This window comes from Anopheles coluzzii, chromosome 2 (assembly GCF_943734685.1).
Source record: "Anopheles coluzzii chromosome 2, AcolN3, whole genome shotgun sequence".
NCBI lineage: Eukaryota > Metazoa > Arthropoda > Insecta > Diptera > Culicidae > Anopheles > Anopheles coluzzii.
Window position 1 is genome coordinate 51,885,871 of NC_064670.1, and position 24,529 is coordinate 51,910,399.

Below are 24,529 nucleotides of genomic sequence, written 5' to 3' on the forward strand. Positions count from 1 at the left end.
CCGACAAATACAGAAATAGCTACCACAATATAGAGCAGTCAGCACTTTTTGATCAATTCAGGTCTTTTAGCAATCGACGCATTCGATACACAACACAACACGTTTCAAACATTAGCGTAATCGCGTTTGCAAAACACCAAACTCTTATCAACTACAGGTTAACTGCCTGGTGGCTATAACGAACGATGTTTTCCAATAAATTGTTTGGCATATAATCATTACAGAACACGCTACAGTTAGTGTCAATGAACAGTAGAGTAACGACGCTTAGGAGTGATTCGCTAAAATGCTCCCAAACAAGGTGCTATATGAAGATTGAAATCAAATAAACCAGAAACCAAGAAAGTTTCACTATAGTCTACTATAGTTGCTATAGTCTACTTGTCACACTTGATTCTTGACTCATTGATGAACACATCTATTACAAGAAGTCCAGGTCCTCTGCTTGCATGGAATCATCGGCACGGACAGATAAGCCAACGAAACGCGAGTATGTTTTCAGGTTGCCACGTGCGCGCGCAGTTCAGCGACGATGATGAGATTGCGCGCCATTTTTGCTTGCTTGCACGGAAGGTACACACTAAACAGAGAGGTGAATGTAAAGTTGAAGCATCCCCTCATTGAAAGACAAACTAATACGGCTACCTGGGAACTATCGCCGTATTGCCATACCACAATCTGCCAGTAGCAATGGCAATGTGCTTATCATTGTACCATAATGCAGTACTACTATTTAATTTCACTACTCATCCTCTACCACTGTAATTTCATTGTTCAGTAACGGATAGCTACATTACGGCTCCTCGCGTTTCGACCCCTACACATGGATGGATTCACAAAATTTTGCTGATTAGACAAGGTCACCGTACACCGCTTTCTACTCGAACTCTCGACTGGGTTGGGTTTCAGAAACGGTTGACACACTAGGCAGTTTCCAGAACAAATTCTTCTTGTCCTTTTATTAGAACGCACGACAACACCACACACAAACGCACACCACCAACACCCACTTTTGTCGAAACTGGCTGAAAAAGGTGCTGAAGCGAACACCGCAGCAAAGCCGTTCTGGTGACGCAGAGACCGAAAGCGTGCATTAGTTTGCGCATTGTAGCCACGTGCTGGCGCGTAGTCGTAGTCATCGAGGTATTTCTGCTACCAAACGCGTAACTACATTAAATAGAAAAGCGACAAAAAAAACCTTGAGGATTGTACAGCACGTTCGGAAGATGAGCACGTTTGCTACCGCTGCTGCTGTTGCTGCTACCGCCCGGTATTGGTGCGTAGTCGAGCCGATCGGTTCTGCGGTTCGTCTTCTCTAACTGCTAGACACTGATACATTACACAATACTTGCGAATCGCTGACAATCACCCCTTATTCGCCGTCAAGATGGATCAAGATCGAAATCGGCAAGAATTGATTGCCATTTGCTGAGCAGCTGCAAACTGCAAAATCCGCAAACCGATCGTGCTGCTGCTATTGTTGTAGGAAGGTAGTTAAAAACTCACTTTTGTGTGTCTCACTTTCCGCCGGCGCCTTTTCCGGTTGGGTAGACACGCTCGACACCGGAAACCGATGTAAACTGACAAACGCGAGCGAGAACCTCGTCTGAACCGTCGTCTGTCTGCGCACGAAAACAAACTGCAGCACGCGGTTGCGTGTATTCCCGTCCGTTTTCGCGTTTGTCCCGGAACAACAAAAACTAATTGCTCTAACCACACGGTCAGTGAGAAAGAGTCACACACCGAGAGCTTGCGCACGCGCACCCGCTACTGCACTGGCGGCTCGTAATCAATCAGCACCACTGTCTGAAGACTGAATCATTCGAGCAGTATATATTTGGTTTTATTCAACTTCTGCTCGAATCGCCTCACCGCGCCGCTACCATAAGGGACCGGCGATACCGCGCGCTGGCGCTACTCCTTCCCCGTCCTCCATTGCCGCACATAGACCAGCAGAGTACCGACATTGCGGACGGGAGGAAACACGACGACGACTACGACGACGAACGCGACCCGACGACCGGTGATTGTGTGGTGGTAAAACAACCTACCGCGGAACTGTACCTCGCGGGGTCCGGGGAGGAACGCGATCTAGAGGCTCGGAGGGTGCCACGAAGTTGCCCCTATAGCCCGCTGGTGTTTGTGTGTTTGTCGAGGGGGCCGCACAATGCCATGCGGATCGCGCGCACCGTCCGATTACGTTCAAATTCACCCGAGAGCCGAGTCTGGTGGCAGTGTGTGTGGATTTTTTATTTAATATTATTTCTTTCTACGTATCACCAACATCATGCCGACGTAAGCGGATCGCGCAGTCGCACTGCGCGGGGGGTTGTTTGACAGGCACCGAAACAGGAGGTAGGAGGTGGGGTGGGGGGGGGGGGGGCAGAGTGGTCTTCCATCCCTTGAGCCGCCAGTTCCCTTTCCTGGTCCAACCGTCACCCCATCACTACGCGGCGCGTTGTCGGCTTCCACAAACATTGGCGTATTTTGCCTTCGCGCGTATTTTGCACTCACTAACACCCCAAAAAACGCGCAAAGCACCGCAGAGAGAACCCCGAGAAAAGGAGGGTTGCGGAAGAAACGTGAACGTCGGGACGGGGGGTGCTACCCATGTTCCTTCGCATTGCCCTTTTTGCAACCCCACCGCAGAACACGTTGGCCCAATGTCGAACTCTCTTGCTCTCTCTCTCTCTTTTTCTCTCTTTTTCTCTCTTTTTCTCTCTTTCATTCTTCACTTTTTTCTTTCTTTTTCCATCAAGCGCAACCGGCCGGCATGCGTAATTTTGCTTCTGCGAAGATTCCTACGTAAGCACGTTTTTCGACGGAGCGCAGGAAAGTGGTGCTACCCGCGTGGAGCGATAGACGTACCTGTGATAACCTGCGCCACACTCGCGAATGAGTCGCGAACACCTTTGACGGGGAAGAAAGCGAGGGTGTTTTGGTTGGAGGAAGTCACTTTTTGGGGAAAAACCGTCTCAAGAAGGGACGGGTTGGTAGGAGAGGCTCACACAGATTGCGTTTCGCTTCGGTCAAATGGAATGCCCAAAGTTCACCCTCTGTGTAGCAGGTTTCAACCTCCTCCCCACCCCCTTCCCACCTACTTCAAGCCCTTTCCTGGTTCTTCTTTTCCTTCGTCTCCACCCCACCTCCTCACCACCGTCTCGCTTCAGGCTTCAACCTTCACCAAAACCTCGAAGTGTAGAGCAGGCGAGCCATGGGACGTCGTACCCTCTTCTCTCGCTCTCAGCGGTTGGGCGACCGGACGACCACCATGCGCAAATATTTGCCAAAAGGGAGACACCACCACTGGCACTGCTCGGTAGCCTTCCTCATCCTCGCGACAAAGCGTTTGACTGGTCAGAGGCACCCCGCTAGCGTGAAACAAATTGCGAATTCGCGAGTTCTTCGCGCGGCCAGCTTCTCGCGAAGAAAATGATAAAATCCGGTTACAGCGAGGGGCGATACAACATCAACGACTAATCTGCTCCACTGGCTGATCCACAATGCTTCGTTGTTCGAGCAGTCGGACGAGGTTCATCGTAGTCGAAAATAGGGGGGTACAACGTCACCGATCGGAAGCGGATAGGATCGTGGTTCGTTTGTACGAGTGCGAGTATGTGCGTGAGAACAGTATTTCAACCCGGCCTGGGTGTGAACACGAATCATACACCATTACCAACAACTCACGTGCTTCTCACATGCAGCGCGGCGTAAGACGTGGTCCGTCTGGTAACTAACTGTGAGAAGGTTCGGGGGCATTAGGAAGCGTTATCGCGGTTAGACGCAAAATAACTTTTATGAAGCGACGGGCCAGTTATAGCTCAACAAAAAATAGTGTTGCGATAATGCTTTTAGCCAGAAGTTACAAAAAATACAATGAAACTGAATTAACGCAGTCATAGCTAAACATTCGACCCTTACAACCATAAGTAGGTGGGTTTAAATGTACTTTGAACCATTCCTGTAAACCGGAACTCCTGATTCGGTTTGTAGATCAGAAAATATTCTTTTTCTTTGTTGTTTAAATCTTTATGTAAAAGAGAAAGTAGGACATGGATTTTAATTTTGAACTTACTCTTTAAGTAAGTAGATTGCATGCATTACACAAATCTATAACACTACTTCTTCCTTTGCAACTGCGACTGACTGCGACACTAACGCTTTTGGGGTTTAACTCAGTCTTTGGACCTACTAGCTACTCACTCTTTTGGTATTTTGCTCCAAAAACCAATGTGAATACAAAAATTGTGTTTTTGTATACCTCCACTACAGTATATGCTTTTTATTCTTCTTGTTCAATCCACTATTTGATGTAACAATCGTAATTAATGTAGGATTGTCTCAGACACTTATGGATTTGATTCATTAACTCAGAAGAGGGTCGCTTCGCTGATCCATACTAGAGATGATCGATTGAACGCTGATCATTTCGTTTTATATATGGATAGCACTGATTCAAATTCATGAATATGAACAAAGATTCAAAGGGAATCTTTGTAGATTCATGAATATCTAAACTTGAGCAAAACTTAAGATTTTAGACTTTAGACTGGTCGTTAGAGGATCATGAATTATAGGTCATTTGATGCAATATTCGAACCATTCATCACCGAAAAAACAAAACAATGATTCTTTACGAATGATTCATGAAGTAAAACATTCATTTATTCAATTCTTTTAAAAAGATAAATAAGTTGCTACATTCCCGTGTTCTCCAATAATTATACAGGGTTTACCTAGCCAATCGGGCGTCGTCAAAACGTTATCGGTCGCCGTAAATACTTTTTCGGGCGACGTAAACCCTCAATTGGGCACTGTCATTTCTATTCGGGCCTTGTGAAGTATGAATCGGGCATAGTACAGAATGAATTGGGCCTACTTTATATTTTGTTGCTTTCTAGCTGCAAAACAATACTTTTTTGCGAGTAGTTTAACTGATATGTAAGAAAATTCACTATTTTTAAGTTTAATTGCATAAAGAATTATTCAAAATCCTTTTTTTAAATTTTTAATTCAACGCCGTACAATGCAATTTGGTTTTATATATTTTTTTAATATAATATGTTTGATGATTTAATTAGGTAAACATTTTAAAATAACACATAATAAGTTAAACAACATGCAAAATACGTATTTTTAAACTGCTTCATGGATCAAACACTCCGGAGCGACCGGATTTGACATCTTCAAGAGTAGGACGCTTTCATTCTGTACTATGCCCGATTCATACTTCACAAGGCCCGAATAGAAATGACAGTGCCCAATTGAGGGTTTCCGTCGCCCGAAAAAGTATTAACGGCGACCGATAACGCTTTGACGATGCCGGATTGGCTAGGTAAACCCTGTATTGCTCTGTTAGTCTACAAGTCTTGAAACTTTTCTGTTCAAAGGACAAACGATTGAACGATGAACTGAACCGACAGATTTTATGAACGAATGAACAGACTAACGATCGAACTAAGTCGTTCAAGTTCTTCAACAATGAACCATATATTCTTAAGCAATATGGTTAAGCCGTACCTCCTGAATAAAAAAAACACAATAGTCAAGCCTAGTCAATATGAGATTTGAATCCGTGAATCTATGTTAGCTTCACTTGACGAACGAAAAAAATTGTATTTGATGTTCCTGTTACATCAGCAATAGACCAGTAGTTCAACGACTACAAAAGTACAGTGAACTACAAAACGGTTGGACACGCCAGCAGTAAAGAGGAGAGTGCTGGATGCAAATGATTGGAGGCACATTCCCCATCCCACTTGATGGCAAATTGTATGAGTTTGTTGGTGCTCTAATGTTTACTAGTGCACACGTTGGCAGTAAAATAAAGCGAATGACACAGCACTATTGTTATTGGAAACAATCAGATACTAATCATGGTGCGCGGCACAGTCATAGAAGCACAATGATTTCATTTTACTAGTCAAAATGGCCATACACCAGGAGTTAGGAAGGGGATAAGGCGACACGGGAAACACAGTTTCTCTTCACGTGAAACCAATCATACCGCCCGTCATCATGCAAAACGTGCCTAGGGTACGTCAAACTCTACAAACACATTGCAGCCGGAACGAGAATGCGAAACAAATCACAGTTCAGCGTTGGCGTAAAAAAGTAACGAAATATCGTCATTTCCTGATCCTCGTGATCAATCATCAGTTCGCTGAGGGTGTGCTGTATACAATTGTATCAAAGCATATCCCTCACTTGCGCATATACATCCGAACCACATTCCCCAAACATTCTCGCAACAAAATCTGCACCGCGCACCAACCAACAAACTGAACCCACAGGCCCATGTCCCCAACTGTCCAACCTCAATTGACATCGATTATCGTCCATTTAGGGGCGCAAAACGGGCCGCAAATAAATTGTATCAATAAAGAGCATGATCAGCGCAGACAATGGCCGCACACCACCCGCACCAGACGTGTTAAATTTAGAACGGGCACGAAAGGGGAGCACACGCGAGCCACCAGCCAACAACGCCGGCAGCAGCCATATGATCGTTGCCAACTTCAAACCTGCGACACCTAAAACTTTGCAAACTGCGTGGAGATCTGCAGCTCAAGGGCTAACACCCTATTAAGCGAATGTCGGTGGTGGGTGGTGAGAGGTAGAAATAGCACCTGGCGGCTGCAGCAGCGGTACCGCAGTCGGAGCATTCGTTTGATCAATATTGAAGCCGTGACTGTGGCGAAAAATTACGAAATACGGCTAAAGCCTAATACAAATAGACGGCGGGCTTTCTAGCTTTTACAAAACCAAAAGCTCTCTACCGTTGCAAGCAGGCAAAACGGAACTAAATCGGATGATGATTCAATGGCGCGTCGTGAACCACTGATTAGAGTGATCGAGCTCAAATGAAAACATTCTTAACGTTGTCATTCCTTTTTTCCCGAATCAAGTTCACGACAACTATTGGCAACGGAACAACAAACAGCCGTCGTGTGTTAGCCGCCCTCGTTCTCATCACGTTTTTGTCGCGTTCGATGAAACGTGTGCGCAAGCTAAATATATTTCCGTATCTTCATCGTCGTCGTCGCCTATCAGCAGCCCGCAACACCACCACCGTGTCCGTTGATGAATCGATCTTCATCAGCGTTTCTGCTACCGCTGTGTACCGCCGACCGCCACCGACGGGGTCCTCAATAAACCACCGCGTACAGTCATTCAATCGCACACTAATTAGTTGAATTAAATGACAAGTAGAATCGAGTACCACGGGCCGCGGCTTCCGGGGGACGGGCGACGATGAATCGATGAAGTGAAGCGACGGGGCATCATGCCACTTAGAATATCAAGAAAAATGTGACAGATTGTGTTTGCGCGAGCGCGCTTTCTTTTCCGCTGGTGCACCACACGTGAACTTGACGGCAGCGTACGTTGCCGTCCAGCACACGCGTTGTGACATTTGGCATCCGAACGGGTATGCCACAGCTGATAATTTCCAACGGAGTGAGTGGGGTTACTGTAAACAACCGCTCATCCCGTGCTCACCACCGTGCGACAAAAACTCTCCACAAACAGACAGGTCTGGGTGATTCTGCGTGATTCATCACAATTTCACAACGGTGTGCGAGGGTTGCGATCGGGGCTTGGCTTGCGGTTAAACGCTGATAAATAAATGCGCCTGTCAGGCCAATGGTGCATGACCACCGCAAACAACCGTACACCCCACCCTGTCCATATCGGATGAAGCTCGGCAAGCAGGTGACAAAATTATTTATCTTCAGCAAATCACATGCCACCCAACACCCACCCGCTTGAATCACGCTGAATGCAGCTTGCGATTGTGTTTGACCGAATTTGTACCGGACGAAATAAACAATCATGATGAGTGTGAACGAAATTTCCGATTCTGTCGATCGATAATTACTTTTAGTAGCAAAGTGCACAATGATAAACAGTTAATATTTAGAATGAAAAAATTATTATACCAAAAAGCGGTTAAATTTTCAAAAACAAGAGAAAAAATAAATATCTTTCAGGCTATTTAATCGTTAAAACATTCGTAGAATCCCCTTTGAACAAGTGTACCAGTCATACTTGTTCCCATAAAAGAAACTGCATGGCATCATCCCATTAAAAAAAATCCCAACCTTTCATCATCCCCATTACCACAGCTCTAACTCCATCCTCCAGCTCGTTACCCGGCTCTATAAAGGGGTAGAAAAATTTCACAACCGCGCTAAAAACTGCCCCAACTCAAACGAGCCTCCTCCACGAGTCTTCACACTACGAGACATTCAACTTTGAATCTAGGCTCCTCGAACCTGCCACCTCAATGCCTGCCCCATCTGCTCCACGCCCCTGTAATTGCGCCTGGTAACGGCGCGCGTTTATCTCGCACCAAACGTGCGCGAAAGACCGGCAACAACCACAGCGCGTTGCGTGGGGTGAGCTGTTATGTGATGTCACTACCACCAACTGTTGAGCTGTTTTCTTATCAGCAATGCCTACTACGAATCGGGTAAAGGAGCGTAGCATGAAACTTCCCATTCTAGCAGTTCGCACCGTAAGGGTGAGGGTTGTTGCACTACTACACAAGTCTAACCCCACGTTCCCACACTAACTTACCGCCGACAAGGTCTTTTCGAAAAAGCGAACTTTTTAAGACTCTTCACACACACACAAACGCACTCACAAACATGCATGGAAGACGTTTTCACACTGTGGCACGAGACTCGCACCGTTATTGAGCTGTGCGCTCCAGTATGCTCTCGGCTGTTGATATGATACGATCGAGATCGAAATCAGGTGCGCCGGGCGAGCGAAAATGTCTTAACGTTCCTTTGGGTCTTACCTCACATGAACTTCACATGACGTCAGTAATGGTGGTAATCTTCAATAATAAATCTGAGCGTTGAATCGTTGATCCGAAATCGAGTAGTACACTCAGTACAGTGCGCCGAACTGCTTGGGCAAGAGAGTGCGTGTTTCAGAAACTTCACCACAACTAACGAATCGTGCAAAGCAGTGATGATCACGTGCTGGTTTCGTGCGTCACTGACGAACACGCATACAGAGAAAATCGAAGTTCATTAACAATCCGAAGCGGCTCGTGTTGGGATCAGTTGTCGTGATGCGAGCCATAAAGAGAGCGAGAGAGAGGGGTTAGTTGAGCTGATAGTGATGATTCTTCATACTGAGCCGGTTTGTTAAAGTATGAATGAATGTGGTTGAGCCATCAATGATCCAATACAACACAACGCAACACACACAGAGATGTGCCATTGATCGGTACATCAGGTGCCAATGAGTTTTATAGTTATACCGATCAAAACAAGCAAGATCACTGCGGACATTGTCGTTCATTAGCGCCGTTATAGCGAAGAAACACGTTCCACAAAAGCTGACTCGTGTAACAGGGTTAATAGTCGAAGTAACATACTGTCATCTTCATTTGCTATTTTTCGTCCCGATTCAAAAAATCCTGCTGTAAGTGTAATAGGACAAGAGAACTTTGTTCTCATTTTTCACATTTTTCTACTAATTTACTCATTTTCTGAGCTTTATCACAAGCAATCACGTACTGTTAATGATTCATATTGTTTTCATCAAACACCAACAGTAAATGCAAATCCTTCTATCGACTTGAACAGAAAAAAATCATCCCTAGAGCAAATCGGATATGAGCCTGTTGAATTCCGATCTTCAGACCAGTGATCAATCGTGATGTGACAGAAAAATAGGCTGGATAAATTTTAGCACCGGCCGGTCTCGTAGTACAGTCGTCAACTCGTACGACCTAACAACATGCCCGTCATGCGTTCAATCCCCAAATAGACCGTGCCGCCATACGTAGGACTGACTATCCTGCTATGGGGGGAAATTAGTCACTGAAAGCCAAGCTCATAAGTGGTACAGGCAGGCCTTGACCGACATCGGTTGTTGAGCCAAAGAAGAAGGAGAAGAAATTTTAGCACGCATTGAGATTGAAATAGTCCACAGATGTGTTCTGGGACTGTATCGACACTGGCATGTTTTGCTTCATATTCACCCACTGTTCATATTTCTGACTGTTTGCTATTACTAGCTTGCCAAGATTTATAGCTACTGAATTGATTACTTCATTGAATTATTTGAATTCAAAATACTAACAGCTGATGTATTTTCCATTCCCACACATCCGACTCCAAAAACTGTAGGTTATAGATATCCATATGAAATATGAAGGTACAGAATTATTCTTCTTTTTAACTCACACTTTCATCTGATCGAAGCGCTGAAATGATATCAATGAGATAATTACAGGATATTCGCAATTACAAGGATCATATAAAGCATGTGAAAATGTTGATGGAGAACATAGCCAACAAGTTAAGTTACAACACATTTTTTCGTTGGTTATTTTGATGTCCCACGAACAGTACAAAATGAAAAAAAAAAATTATGAAGAATTTTTATATGTATGTGGAATATCCAATTTGTCCAAGATTGTTATTATCATTACCAAATAAAGAAATATATTTTTGTTGAAGAGTGAAAAGTTGTAAAACGAAGATAATTATTTTGTATCCTTAATTCCGGACGATCTAGCCACTACTGCGCATGGCTGAGCTATCTGCGACTTGTTCGTGTACTCATAACAGACAAGTCAGTCCTACATATGAGGAGGGCTCGGTCCATGCGGGACTTGAACTTGAATGATGGGCATATGTTGTTAGGCCGGGCGCGGGGACGACTGTAGCACGGGAATAGATTTTAAACGTTTAGTGCCGTTTAAATCAAGGGTCTTCATATTGCCCCGTGGTCCCATAAAATGTTACGTACGACCATTCCAATGATTTCTCATCAATTCGTCACTCTTTAATTGCACGCGAAATCACCGCAGTTATAAAAACGTGACTGGAATGCGCTTAAAAATGGCGTGGTGTCCCTCTCATCGTCCCGTTTCCCGTCGCCTGCAAAAGCTGAGGAAATATCGGCAATATATTTACATCCGCAATTGAGCGATTTTTGACAGATGTAGCGAGGGGGTCTGGGGGACAGATATCTAATCGGTAATACGTCGATGCCAGCTTATGCGTGGAGGGTGCGAAAGACTGCCAAAACCTTCAACAGCAATCAAATACCGATCCGTCATCGGTCGACTCGAGTACGCCGGGATGGTGATGGTTTCGGTTCGAAGAAATCAGCTCAATTGGAATGAATGAGTTTTCGATTGGTAAGCTTATCGGGAACCCATATCAAGCCTGCGATAATAAAGCTTTACCACAGCATGTCGTGACTGGCACGGAATGATGGCGGTGACGGTTATATTTCACCATTCGTTAAGCTTAGGACATTTGTTTAACGTTCGATAAACGTACATTCCGATTAAAACGTACATTCCGTGAACACGGTTCTTTCTGTTATCCTTGTGTTCAACTAAATGTTCTGCCCGGGTAAGGGGTTTCCAACTGAATTTGAAATTAAATCTGAAATGAATCGTGACCCCATACGCATACTAACAAATCAACAGACAAGCCCATTCACTGCTAAGACAGCGAAGCGTAGACCACCGAACAGAGATATATCTGCGATAAAAGTATGACGCTTTAATAATTTTGTTTATTTTTCGTCGTGCGCCATTGTTTACTTGGCTTGGTGCAATGAGCGCAACATTTACTCATCACATTCAAATGCATTAGATTGTTATATGTTCTCTCCTACATTGTAATGATCTCGGTGTTGAATCTAGCTTTAAAACTTCCACCAGCTGCTACTCCAGGAGCCACATTTTTACTGCAAGCTGGAGAAGCAAACAAACGGAAGCTGCAATCTCGCACTTTGCTTCGGGGTAAGGGGAATAAGCGGACTGCATCGTATATATGTATCTGCAGCACATTTACTGTCGTGGTGTTTAATTGCGCTCTTCTCCATAAAAAATATAAATAAATCAAAAAAGGGCTACATTTTACTGTTGCATAGGTAGAGTTTTTTTTATGCACCAGAATGTCCATCACCACTGACCTTAATTGTGCATGATAAGGTGCAGGTAAAAAGCACATTAAAAATGTCTTTTTTATCATTCTACTTGTGTGCATGTATATAACAGAGACACTTTTTTTGGATAGTTCAAATATTGGTCTGGAAAACATAAATTTTCCATGGATATCATACGTATTCTCAAATTTTACGAGTAATTCAAAACGATACTTTGTCGAATGACCCGCCCGAAAACACACCTTTGGCAAAATCTTCTCAACGTTGCTATTTGCACCGACCCAATAATGACAATGTATGTAGGTCACGTATGGTACAACCGCATCGCAATTGCCGTAATCTACTCTACACAGATATGCATGAGGACATCTGTCTGCTGCGTAGCATATGTTTTCGCAATGTTATCGCTTGATACCCCTTTTTCTAGCGTAAGATTTGATCTACGCTTTTTCGTTAATCCAACCAATTGGCAAATGCGTACGCTGACAACTAAGATAAGCGAACAATCGTCCACACAACTGTAAAACCCACAACAACCGGTGAAGCTGTACACCTTTCGCAATAGCAATTGATAAAGTTTTCATTTGCTATCTTATTATTGGCAATTATTGGCGTCATACTGTAAATACGCACCTGGTTATTTCACGCCATCTAGAACAATTAAATAGCGCATCAGTTTTTCTATGAAACGAAAGGAAGTCAGAGTCATTTTACATCAGGTGAACAAGAATTTTCAAAAAATGAAAGAAGTTGGAATTCTTTAAAAAAAATTGATATTGTATTACCTAAAAGGACACAAATAACTGAATAAAATACTATAATATGGTTACGTGCGCTCGGGACAGTTAACGTGATGTATTACTCTGTTGAACTTTCTATATGATGTGTATGAGCAGCTTTTTTTAATATAAGACCTATTTACACTAGTCGAAGCAGAAAGCGCGTTAAGCAAACATTACTCAAATCCAAATCCATGATCGAATTAGTTAGGTAGTTATGAGTAGAACTTGTCGGTTTAGTATTGGAGCAATAAAAAATTTATAGTAGAAAAAGGTTATTATAAATGGAATGTGTATGACAAGGTAATATACATTGACGAACAATTGAAAATAAACATACATCCATTTTTTGTTGTATAACAAAATAAGCTATCCTTTCTTCATCAAACGCGCGTGCTGTCAAGCTTGTGAGTCAAAAAACGAAAACAAGAAAACGTTGCACAGTACGTACCGCAACAGCTGCAACAGTGACGGAAGCGCAACACCAAAGCCAGCTGACCGGACAGAGGTCATTTCCGCCACTAGAAGAGCGTGAAAAACGAGCACACGTGAAGATCATTTAAAAAGTCGGTTCGGTACACTTTCACAGAAAAAGGCTACGAGTTTAACCGTACACCACTGAACTTCCTTGTCCAGCCAGATGTAGGACAAAGAACTTTTCCCCTACCATCTCCGGTCATAGGATGATGGGGGAGGGGGAGGTGGTAAGGGGGATATGACTTTTCGCTGCAAAAGAAAAGCAACAACACGTTCGAAAGAAAGCTGAAAAAATCCACTTCGGAGCATGCTCTTCGAGGAATTTTCAATTTATTTCATTTTCCCGCCCAACTCGGCACTCTCACACGCACACTGTTAGCCTTGACCGTAAAATCTAAATTTAAAAGGACGCACCAGCGTCAACGGCACCAACTGTTGGTGGCCTCCACCAACGGTCTACCACCAGTCCAGTTCGGCGGCGGCGGTGGTGGTGATGATGATGATGTTGGGGGGGTGCGGTGCACTGATGACCGATCAATTTTTCTTGGTGCAGAACAAACAGATACTGCAGCGGTGGTAGTAGAGAAAGAAAGATACACAAAACTGCGGAACAAATCGCCGCATGGTGATGCACTGAGCGAATTGAAAACGATTGATGAAGCTGGAAATGGATGAATATAAATGGAATGCAAATGCACGTCACGCAGCAGCAGTGAACTTGATTTGGAACGTCCTGCAAAGGGATGGGTACATGCCCCACCGCCATAGTAAACAAGCGACTATATTACTAAGCCAATTGCAGAGCTCAGCAGAGATTTTACTCCTGCTAAAGCAATTTTCAAGTTCATAACCTAGTTACTGTTTACGTTTCGTGTCATTGCTGTTTATGCCCAACTTCCCGGCGCGTATGATAGCGAGGCGCACATTTCCAAGTCTGCAAATGACCCATAAAAGGGACTAATGCTGGTAAACATGCAACTGTTGCAGCACAGCACAACATTGTCAGGTCAATATTGTTGTTTGTCTGGTGTAAATATTTTCATATACCAGGCTTTATTCAGCGATTGTAAGATAACAACAGTGACTTTAATTACAAGGTGAAGAGTTTGGATGTGTTTATACTTTTATTAGACTCTAAACTTACCAAAAACTTGTTACAGAATAAGGTGAAGCATTTCAAATGTGCCGCATTTTTAGTTTGTTTTATAATATCAACATTACTGCGAATATTACCATACTTATCTGGCATTTGAAATGGCGCCAAAATGCAATGCAACCGGAGCAATACCAATCCTACCAACCCTACCCCAGCTGACGGATCATTAATCATGCAGACACCTTTCAGCAGGTTAATTTCCAACTAACGCTGGACTAATAAATTTATCCCTCCGTGCAAACCACCGGGTACACTACCGACCACACCCTTTGATTGTACACCCTCCCGAGGGGAGGAGGTCAGTCAGAACATGCCGTCGTACCGCTGAGCGAGTTTTGCACCCTGCCGATCCATTGGCAATTTATTCGCAGTTAATGTATCTCCTCTTTTTAATCTACCACAGCTGGCTGCAACAAGTCACGAATATTTCTTGGAAAACGTTATTCCGGACAAAAAGAATCAGAACGAACAGCAGCAGCAACCAAGGGAAGCTGAAGGACAGGCAGTAGTGTCGCTCGCTGTGCAAACGGGAATAGGATGTAGAACACGGTCAATTGAAAAACTGTCGATTTTGCCAACAACAACAACAACAACAACAAAATTTACATTTGGTGCTGAAAAGAGTGGTATAAAAATCAAGAATTTTTAAACACAGCAGGACACTGACTGGCATTCAAGAAAAAGCAGGATTCTTAACCATTCTGCTTTCCCACTTCTTTACCTCGCTTTAATGAGATCGCACAAAACTGGTATTTTTTTAAATATATTTAAAACCTAATCCTGATTGTATACTGCCATTTAGCGCTGCATTGCACATAACTCATGCGCTTTGGGTGAAAAATGCATTCTGCATTCTTAACAAGTTACGCCGCCCGCTACCATATATGTAACGAGGTTCAGCAATTCTTGAGATATTTAAAGGCAACCGGAACCGTCATCTTCAGCGACTCAGTTGCTTTTCCCTACCCAGTAAAATTTCAAACAAGGTACAATAACTGTGCATAAATAATTTTGGCTCCTAAGCCATGTCGAGGAATTTAACCAGTCAGTCACGTGTGTTTCGTAGAACGGCGTGAACGACACGGTGTGTAGTCAGCCAGTACCATCATGGAATGATTTCATGAAAATACAAATAAAAATATACGCAAATTCCAATAACCGAAGGAATATAACCGGCCCCCTTAGCAACTCGTTTTGGCAGGAATGAAACGTAAAAATCAGTTCGGAAACAGTTTCAGAGGGTAGGGGCAGCACGGTAAAGGGTGGGCGTGCTTTTGCAAATGTGCGGTTTTGTAATGCTCGGCTGTTTTGTACATTTAAAAAACGAGCAAAAAGCCAATCTGGCGAAGGTCAGCACTTAGGAAGCACGTGCGCTTCTGCCACCTGTTTAACGGATACTAGATACCTCTTTTCTTCTACAGTTGGCCTTTCAAACACCTACACGCAACAGGCTAACGTTGCACGCAAACAACAACACAAAGTTAAGAAGCGGTTGGAATCAAATGCAAGGCAGACAACAACAACAACCGTACCGAGAAGGCATTTTTATCGGCAATATTAAAGTACAACCACATCGATCGTATTTCTATAGAACAAGATACTAGTGAAGCATGGCGGCGGTAAAAGATATTACACATTTTAAGAAACATTCAAAAATAAAAAAAATAAAACAACATGTTTAACAACTGGTATTAAAACATAGGTGCAAGGATACAGCGAAACTTAGGGTAAATTACTACAACACTTGCTCTTACCATAACTTAGTGGCGGTTCATGGTGAACTTTGGATTTCCATTGACATGAACATGAACCCCTCCGTTCGGACAAGGACATATCAAGACCGGATAAGCAAGAGCACACATCCCGCCTGCTACAAGCTAGCTATTTGGAAACGATAGAAGGTTCCTGCCAGCTTAATTAATTCCAAACAACTCCGCCAACCATCTCACGACCACTTTGGAAGAAACGAAATAACGTCTGTTTGGAATCAGGATCCATGTCAAGTTCGCAGTTATTGACAGTGAAAAGATTTACGGTGCATACTCGCTCGCTACCGTTGCAGGATTGAGCCAAACTCGAGTGGCATCGTCAAGGGAATACAAAAACAAACGTTTTATAGCAGCACTGTGCCTTGTGGGAGAATGCATCGGGGCAATCACGCGATACTTGCCGTTCGGTCAAATTACATACGTCGCAAAATTAAACTAAAGATAAAAAAGAAACGAAATCTGCTTTAGAAGCATTTCATTGCTTTGCTTGGCATTGTTGTTCATTCATTCCAGTAAACACACTATTTATACCAATTAAACGAGACAAATCTTAAGTTGTTGTTATTTAATTTCATTTTATAGTTATGTATGAAGCGGGTACACTAGTTCACCACAAAACATAATTAATATACCGTGTCTATGTTTTAATGAGGCATATTCTTTACGTGAAACATGTTCTCGTAAGCTTATAGTCAAATATCATGTATGTTTATTACTAACCTAACACGATACAATCTCTCAAGCAGAGCAAAACAGTGCATATACATGTGTTTGTCCGTACTTTCAATTTCGAAACAAAGCATAACACGTAAACAGGATGTTTAACCAAGACACCCACGTTGCCGTCAATTGCAATGAACCCGGATAAGCATCAGTCATCATAAAGGAAAGATAGGTGCAGATGTAAGAAAAACAACAAACAGTAAAATTCTACTATCGTGTTCAGAGCAAGGGCAAGGACGGGGAACACTAATCATGCAACACACTTCATGTTTGTTGGCTTTCAGATAAAATGTAACACCAAACAGTGCATATAGCTCTAAAAATATCCGGATCCAAAGAGGGCAATAACAATAACAACATACTAAAATAACAAATGCGTGACCTTAATTCAGTATTTGATAAAATTAACTCTTCCATCTACTACCATGTTTCGGTTCAGCTTTTATAGTAATGTAACGAGGTATAGCACACAGAAACGATTATTTGTATTCTAGTGTGAAGCAATGAAAAATAAAAATTGTTTCAATAAAAAATATAAATTTTACGTTGTTCATCCGTCTAAATACATCAATATCAGCATGTTATGAACATCTACCAAACATATGACAGAATATCTCAGAATTTCGTAGAACATTTCGAGTTTTCCCAATCAAATACGAATTTACGCGTAAGCCGTATATTATCAAATCAACGATCCAGCCTAATACCATTTTTTTTAAATCGTATTTAAAATGATAAAATCAATGTATCAATGTATGTAGTTCAAGTCCTGTGCGACCGTGTAGGTCAACAAGGTAGATATAAAGTTTTTTCTGCATTTATTTGCACCACTTAACGCGGTACGTACTTAAGTCGATACGGTTTTCTCCAATCTCATTTCATTGCCGATTGCCTGAAACATGGGTCTCTCAACTACGGCCCATGAGACGTATGTGGCCCTCGAGAGTTTGTAACAAGGCCCGATGACTTTGTAAATGCTTAAACAAAAAGTTTATAATTTTGAAGATTTTAATGAAAATCATTAATTTTTAATTTTCAAGACGAAAATAAAGTTTCAATAATATAAAGCTGTACAATTTTTATACATTCAGTTGATATTTTCTTATTAAAACGAGATTTAAACGTTAGTCCACTATCTAAAGGTAGAGTCAAAACGGTTATCAACAACGATATGTATGAAGCAATGCGGCCCGCGGAGTGCAAAGATCGGAGACCCCATAAATTCATACAAAAATGTTTTATGAATTATACATTCAAAAAATAACACAAATAACATTTCAGTTGTAAAACGCTTAATTTATATCGTGTTCTTAACAACCTTTTTGTTTCTCACTAGTCTCACTTCATGGAAGAATGCAGTACGGCACCATTTCTCAAAGCCACAAGATTCTGGCATTATTAATGTTGAAACGTTGGTTCTATATTACTTCTACTCTTTGTGAACATTTCCAACAAGAATCGTCTATCATCACCCTTCATTTAACCAGCTTTTTTTCGTACTATACGTAGAAACGCTTTAATGCAACGCAAAGCAAAGGCAAACTGAGAAAACACAATTAATTATTCGTTCAACCAAACCCACAATATGTCGCATCTGGTTTTTCTTTCCTTTACCCTTTTTTTCTCTCGAGTTATGCTCTATTGATAGATGCTTCTACAATTACCGTCTAAGCGAAATGATACTTCACTCCAAGGACGTTTTGCTTTCAGCCTTAGCTTGCAAAATATTCCTCGTATCATTCATTCTAGATCTCCTTTGCCGACTGTTTGAGCGAATGGCATTGGAATAGAACATTGCTCGAGGACAACATTTCGCACTTCACATTCCACACGTAGGGGAAGGCCCAATGCGGATTTTTGCAACTCTTTCCGTTGCTCTATTCACAAATACGGCAAAGAAGAAGCTGCGCCGCATCCTTATGGTTTTGTTTCATCCTTTTGTTTCGACAGTGAATGATGGTTGAAAATAGTTAGCAGCCTTTTCCAAACTGCAAAGACTCAGATATCTACTGAAACGATTAGTTATGAGAAAGAAATCGGAAATACACATCGACGCATTCCGTGGTAAGATGATGTAATATTGTTGTTGTTCTCGCATTCTTATTTAATGTGATGATTACCTGTCTAACAAAAACAAAATTTAAGATCACGCGTTAGCAATCTTCTATATGGCGTGGACATGCCGGCTTAACAGGGTACTACGCAGCCGTAAAGTCAGTCCATTCTAGGCTTGAACCCACGACGGGCATGCCATTAAGTCGTACGAGTTGACGACTGTACCAAGGGACCGCCTCGCGTTAGTAAGTTTTGTTTAAAGATTCGTGTTAAATTAATAAAATAAAATACCGTACCATTTCTATGATCAACAAGGCGCAACAACTTATTAACCATCATCGGGACACATCATAACAGGCCAACCAATCAGTGTCTACCTTTTCCGCTTATTAACGGTTGACCGGGCGGGAAAGAAAAGCGACAGACTGGCACGTTGCTAACGCCCGTGTCCTTGGTGAGCACAAAATTGTTGCCAAAGCCAATGGACGCTAATTGCTGACGAAGGTAAGGCTTCAGAAATAAAAGGCAGACAGGCAAGTACACACAACAGAAGCCACTCGAGGTGGCTGGGCAGTGGAGCACGACGGATGTCTCTCTCTCCATGGGCAAAGACGAGAGAAAATATAAGGCAACAACAACACGCCACGAGTGGTTAACACACACAACTTCCGAACCCGGCCGGTAGTTTGGTTAGCCCCGCCAATGCCTTCGCTAACACTCACGGCCATTGGATCACAGGGATGGGAAGAGAATCTGGTTCTACCTTTCCGGTGCTAGTATGCTAGGTTCAATTTGTCCCACCAGCTTCGTGTGCGCTGCGCGTTGCTCTATCACCCGCGCCGCACCCTTGTCAAGTACATTACATTATTTGTAAGCGCCTGCTTTTTTTTTTCTTCTTTCATCTATTCGCATCTTATGCTGGCTCACGATGCTGCGAACCTGTCGACGACCGGCGACGGCTACGGAGCACTCACACTACCTGCCTGTTGGCGGCACTTATGCTACTCTCGAAGCCCATTATGCTGTCCATTTGCGTCACAATTTGCACAAGGTCACGACATGAAAGCCCACGAAGTAGAGAAAAAGGATTGAACCGGCACCGGCAAACTTCAGATTAAGAAACAGTACACCGATTTACTGCTGGTACTGCTTTGCTTTAACTGAAATTTACAAATATCTTAAAGAGTTTACCAAAATTAGTTTTACTTGGTTGCACAACTACATCAACAGTTACTTTATTGAATAATTACAAGCATAATCTTTTTTAGCAGAAGACAAACAAATGTGCAAATATTTCTCGCAAGTCCTTCGTAAATTACGTAGATACATTCGATCGTACCACCACTATGATATGACGGTTGCACACAAATACCTCGTCGGAATAGAACAATAAAATCCATAAATTTTTCCTCAAACTCACATGAACACAACACAAGAGTACAGCAGGTTGCGCTGCCATATCAATGGTCTTGAAATGCCACAAGTGAAATCCATAGCTCACGTGGGAAGCGATACGATACGATTATACACGCCTGGCACCGGGACGGGAAACGCCGAAGCGCCGGAAACTGGTGACAGACATCATTCTCTCGCACATACCACAAGAAGCTACCATCAGCAATGCCAATGGACTGCAACTGGGGCACGCTGAGCAGAAAGCCAAATCATCAACGCAGTGCTGCAACTGGAGCTTTGGCTGCGGGCACAAACTGAATAGAAATAAACACAAGAGAATATTCCATTGTCTTATCTGAAACTTTGCTACATGCAATATAACAAGAAGCTTTGATACAAAGATTAAATTAATTTACAAATATCTGCAACGAATAAATCATATTTTAAACATATTTTATAATGCGATTTTATAATCTATGCGATATTTTATAATCTTCTATTTTACACCAAACGTTTTCATCTGATCTTTTCTTAAAAATTTATGATAAAAAGATCGTTCGCTATTCAATTAGTGTATTTTCATTCATTCTTTTTTTTTATTTATTAAATCATTTATTTAATTAATTAATTATTTCAACGGATTCAAAATGATCCATACTTCCATCCAGTATCCCACTACTACAATATATATCCTAAAAAACCTATCCTGACTTTACAACGATTTACCCAAAACTACTATCAAAAACGCCTTTTACACGTTTAAAAAAAGTTTTAAGTGAGGATACACATGCCAGAAAAGAAAAAAATCAGAAACCCTTGATAAAGAAATCTACTTCTTCTTCTTTTGGCTCAACAACCGATGTCGGTCAAGGCCTGCCTGTACCACTACTTGTGGGCTTGGCTTTCAGTGACTTATGGATTATCCCTCATAGCAGGATAGTCAGTCCTACGTATGGCGGCACGGTCTATTTGGGGCTTGAACTCAGGATGGCCATGTGGTAAGTCGTACAAGTTGACGACTGAACTACGAGACCGGCTTCAATAAATAAATAGGCTTTAAATAGATAAAGAAATAGGCTTCAATAATTGCATCCGTTCGAAGTTTTCGTTCTGCAAACAAGCAATTATTTCGAAAAATTCTCACTAGCAATAAACATTAAACGCTTTCCATACTACGTCACACTGATTAGGAGCGTAGCATATAGGTATAATAAACACAAATAAAAACACAGAACGTCCATCAAATAGGCTTCAACGAATAATATTTTCATGGTCGGTTCACGGTTGGTCACTAAGGAATGTAAACGTTATTTCCTATTTCACAAATAATCGTTCGAAGCGAGAGAAAAAAGCGTTTGTGATAATGAGCACTGCCAATTAATTTATGATTCATAAATATTTAACCGATGACGTTGATTTGCCAAGCGATCGTTACGAGCTGCTCAATGCTTAGGTTGTGGTTATACCGGGATTTGACAATCGGTATGTCATTAAGCAGCAATTTAATCCTCGCTGTGTTGCGGTTTGTGCGATGCATTACGGTCATATTGTAGAAACGTACTTGATGGTTGTGCTCATCAAAAGCGGAAGAGGCCAATTTCAAACGCAATGTGTGTGTGCAGCCTTTAAAATAAGAGTCAAGCGGCGACGGGCGTGATCGAATAGGGTCAAGGAACTTTCATTGGACAGTTATAACAACGCACTTTACCTACGACTGAAGTGTTGGTACAATTTGCAAACAGCTTATTTTCATAAAATCAAAATGATTTGTCAAACGCTCTGGCAGTAGAATGACTGTAAATGAATAGACAGCTACGAAGCCTCACATTACGCACAACTTTGTTATGATCAAGATAAGAGCAAACATGAGTTATCAGTTTATCAACGAGGGTTATCTGACACCGGAATTGGCGATAGTTTTTTTTTTTTTTTGTTTCTTGTATCCTATCGTTGGGTGCCACATTCTAGGCATACACTACAAACATGTCACAAAGAATTCGCATGGGCCTGTGGTAATATGTTTAATATAATTAAGAAAATCAAGATTTTTGATTCATCACATGGTTAAAAATTATTATACAAAACGTTATAACGATATCATTAATGGCATATTAATTCTATAAATCTACTAAAAAGGCAAAATAATTCTCTGGGAATATATTTCTGCGTGTAATGGGCTCTGTATTTATAAAATGTCACCTGATGATAAGAAAGCTTTGCCAATTGCCGCCTTTCAGGGGAGCCATGCGCTTTCGAGGGTGCTGAATGAAGAAAGTAATTTATGTTATCAGTGAGCACAATGGGACGGGCTAAGCACTTTGCACATGCGAATAATGTCTGCATCGCTACTTGGAAAATCAAAATAAATTCAGTGGGACACCGTTTATCCGGGTACTTTTTATTCGGCTGTCCGTATGCCCGTGGTCAGGAGGATATTTGAAAATCACGTTATCGGAGCACAATTTCATAACGAAAAACAATAAAAATCCCGTCAAATTTAAAATATTTATATTTATTTTAAATAAGTTCATAAAAACTGACTAAGTGAGATCGAGTTCCGATGAGCGCGCGATAAACGGCGTTCCACAGTATGCCAAAAAAAAAACATAAATATTAAAAGTATGACAGAATATTACAAGGCATAGCTGCAAAATTGTTTCTAAACAGATCGGTTAGTTTACTGGAAAAGTTAAATTAATCGATTCTCTGCTTCTGATACATTGTTTTCCTGGTCAGTTTCTAATGTGAAGGGTATTATTCAAACAATCGCACGAGGTTTGTTTAACAGCCTAGCTATCGAAAATAATGACAGCTGTTGAAAAACATCTTGCAAGTTTCGAATGATGCTGTTCACATTGAAAACTGAGCCGGAAAACAGAGTAAACATGGTTCAACGCACAATCCTTAGCACAATAAAAGGAAAAAATAAGCAAGAACAGCATCGCACGTTGATATGCAATCGGTGCAGTATGGCGCCTTGTGAGCTGCAGGTGAACACAGGTTTCCACAGCTATTTCCATAGTACCAGCCGAGGCCTTGAACCTGACAGCGTTCGATATCTCCTGTTGCTCAGCAACCAAATCGATCCCAGCTGAATCTGTTCCACCTAGATGTGTACACTGTGCATTTGTGATCCCAGCTGGTACAACCAGAAAATGTAATAAACAATTATTTCTTGTTTGTTTTTACAGCGATGAAAATTACACGATCAAACTAATATTAGTAATGGTTACTTCTGTTACCTTGTTTTTTGTCAAAGTAGCAAAGGATAAATTATTAAAAAAATATAATTATCACAACTACTAACGGTCAATGTATTTAATTGTAAAATATTTTTACTTTAGTTTTATAGAAGTTGTTATGTGTATGTTCCTTAAATTTCATGTAAGTGATTTTTATGAGTTGTAGGCCGAGACTTATTATCTTACCAAGAAGTAAGGAATAAGACAAAAGCCAAATACTTTATCATTTATTTAAAGCACATTAATTATTAATCCACAATATCCGCTATGTTTCAACGTTCGATAAGCCTTCTAATGATGTTCAAAGTTTACTGGATAGCTTTATGCTAATCCATCGCAATGTTGCTACACTGTTTATGTACCGATTTCTTTGAAAGGATTTAAAACACACACACACACACACACACACACACACACACACACACACACACACACACACACACACACCCACCCACCCACCCACAATAATAATAAAACTCAACCCTAGCAGCTAGCATAGGAAGGTAGGCAAAGAGACGGAAAAGAGAAACTGTTTACAACCTTCCGGGCGCACGTGCTGCACAACTTACGCCTTGTTTTCGTACACTTCACAGGGCAGGTTTACCATAACAGCGCGCGCTACCAGGCGTCTCCATTCGGAAAACATGGCTAGCTTAGCTCAACCCACGACAAGCACGATACCGGTCTGCTGGTGCGGTTTGTGGCTGAGCAGTGGAGCTTTAATCGAAAACGGCCTGCCTGCTGTCGACACAGATTTCACACATCATTTGGTGAAATATTTGCTACCATCACAAATTAATAGCGATCAGCGAAAGCAACACTTCTTGGCTGTGCGAAAGAACGTGCAGTGGCCAATGCATCCCAGGCACGAGTTGAGACATTTGTTTTGCTTCTTTTTTTTCGTACATCCTATGTTGTGTACACATTTGCCAAACACTGTTCAGTTTGCTGTTTTGCAAGGTTTCCATTTCCTTTTCACCGTTTTTAGTATACAATTGGCGG

The 24,529-nt window shown here is 41.9% G+C and overlaps 1 protein-coding gene across 2 annotated transcripts in view; it reads right to left on the minus strand.

The window, feature by feature from the left end:
* The window catches only part of LOC120952722 (sodium-dependent phosphate transporter 1-A), a 45,740-nt gene that overhangs the window by 16,025 nt on the left and 5,186 nt on the right, over nucleotides 1-24,529 (minus strand). Inside the window, exon 1 of one of the 2 annotated variants that reach the window (XM_040372192.2) lies at nucleotides 1,507-1,829. The exons of the other annotated variant lie outside the window; for it this stretch is intronic. The gene's annotated coding sequence lies outside the window, so the exon portion shown is untranslated. Of the gene's footprint in view, nucleotides 1-1,506; nucleotides 1,830-24,529 lie in introns of those variants that run through there. 2 annotated transcript variants of the gene reach the window in all.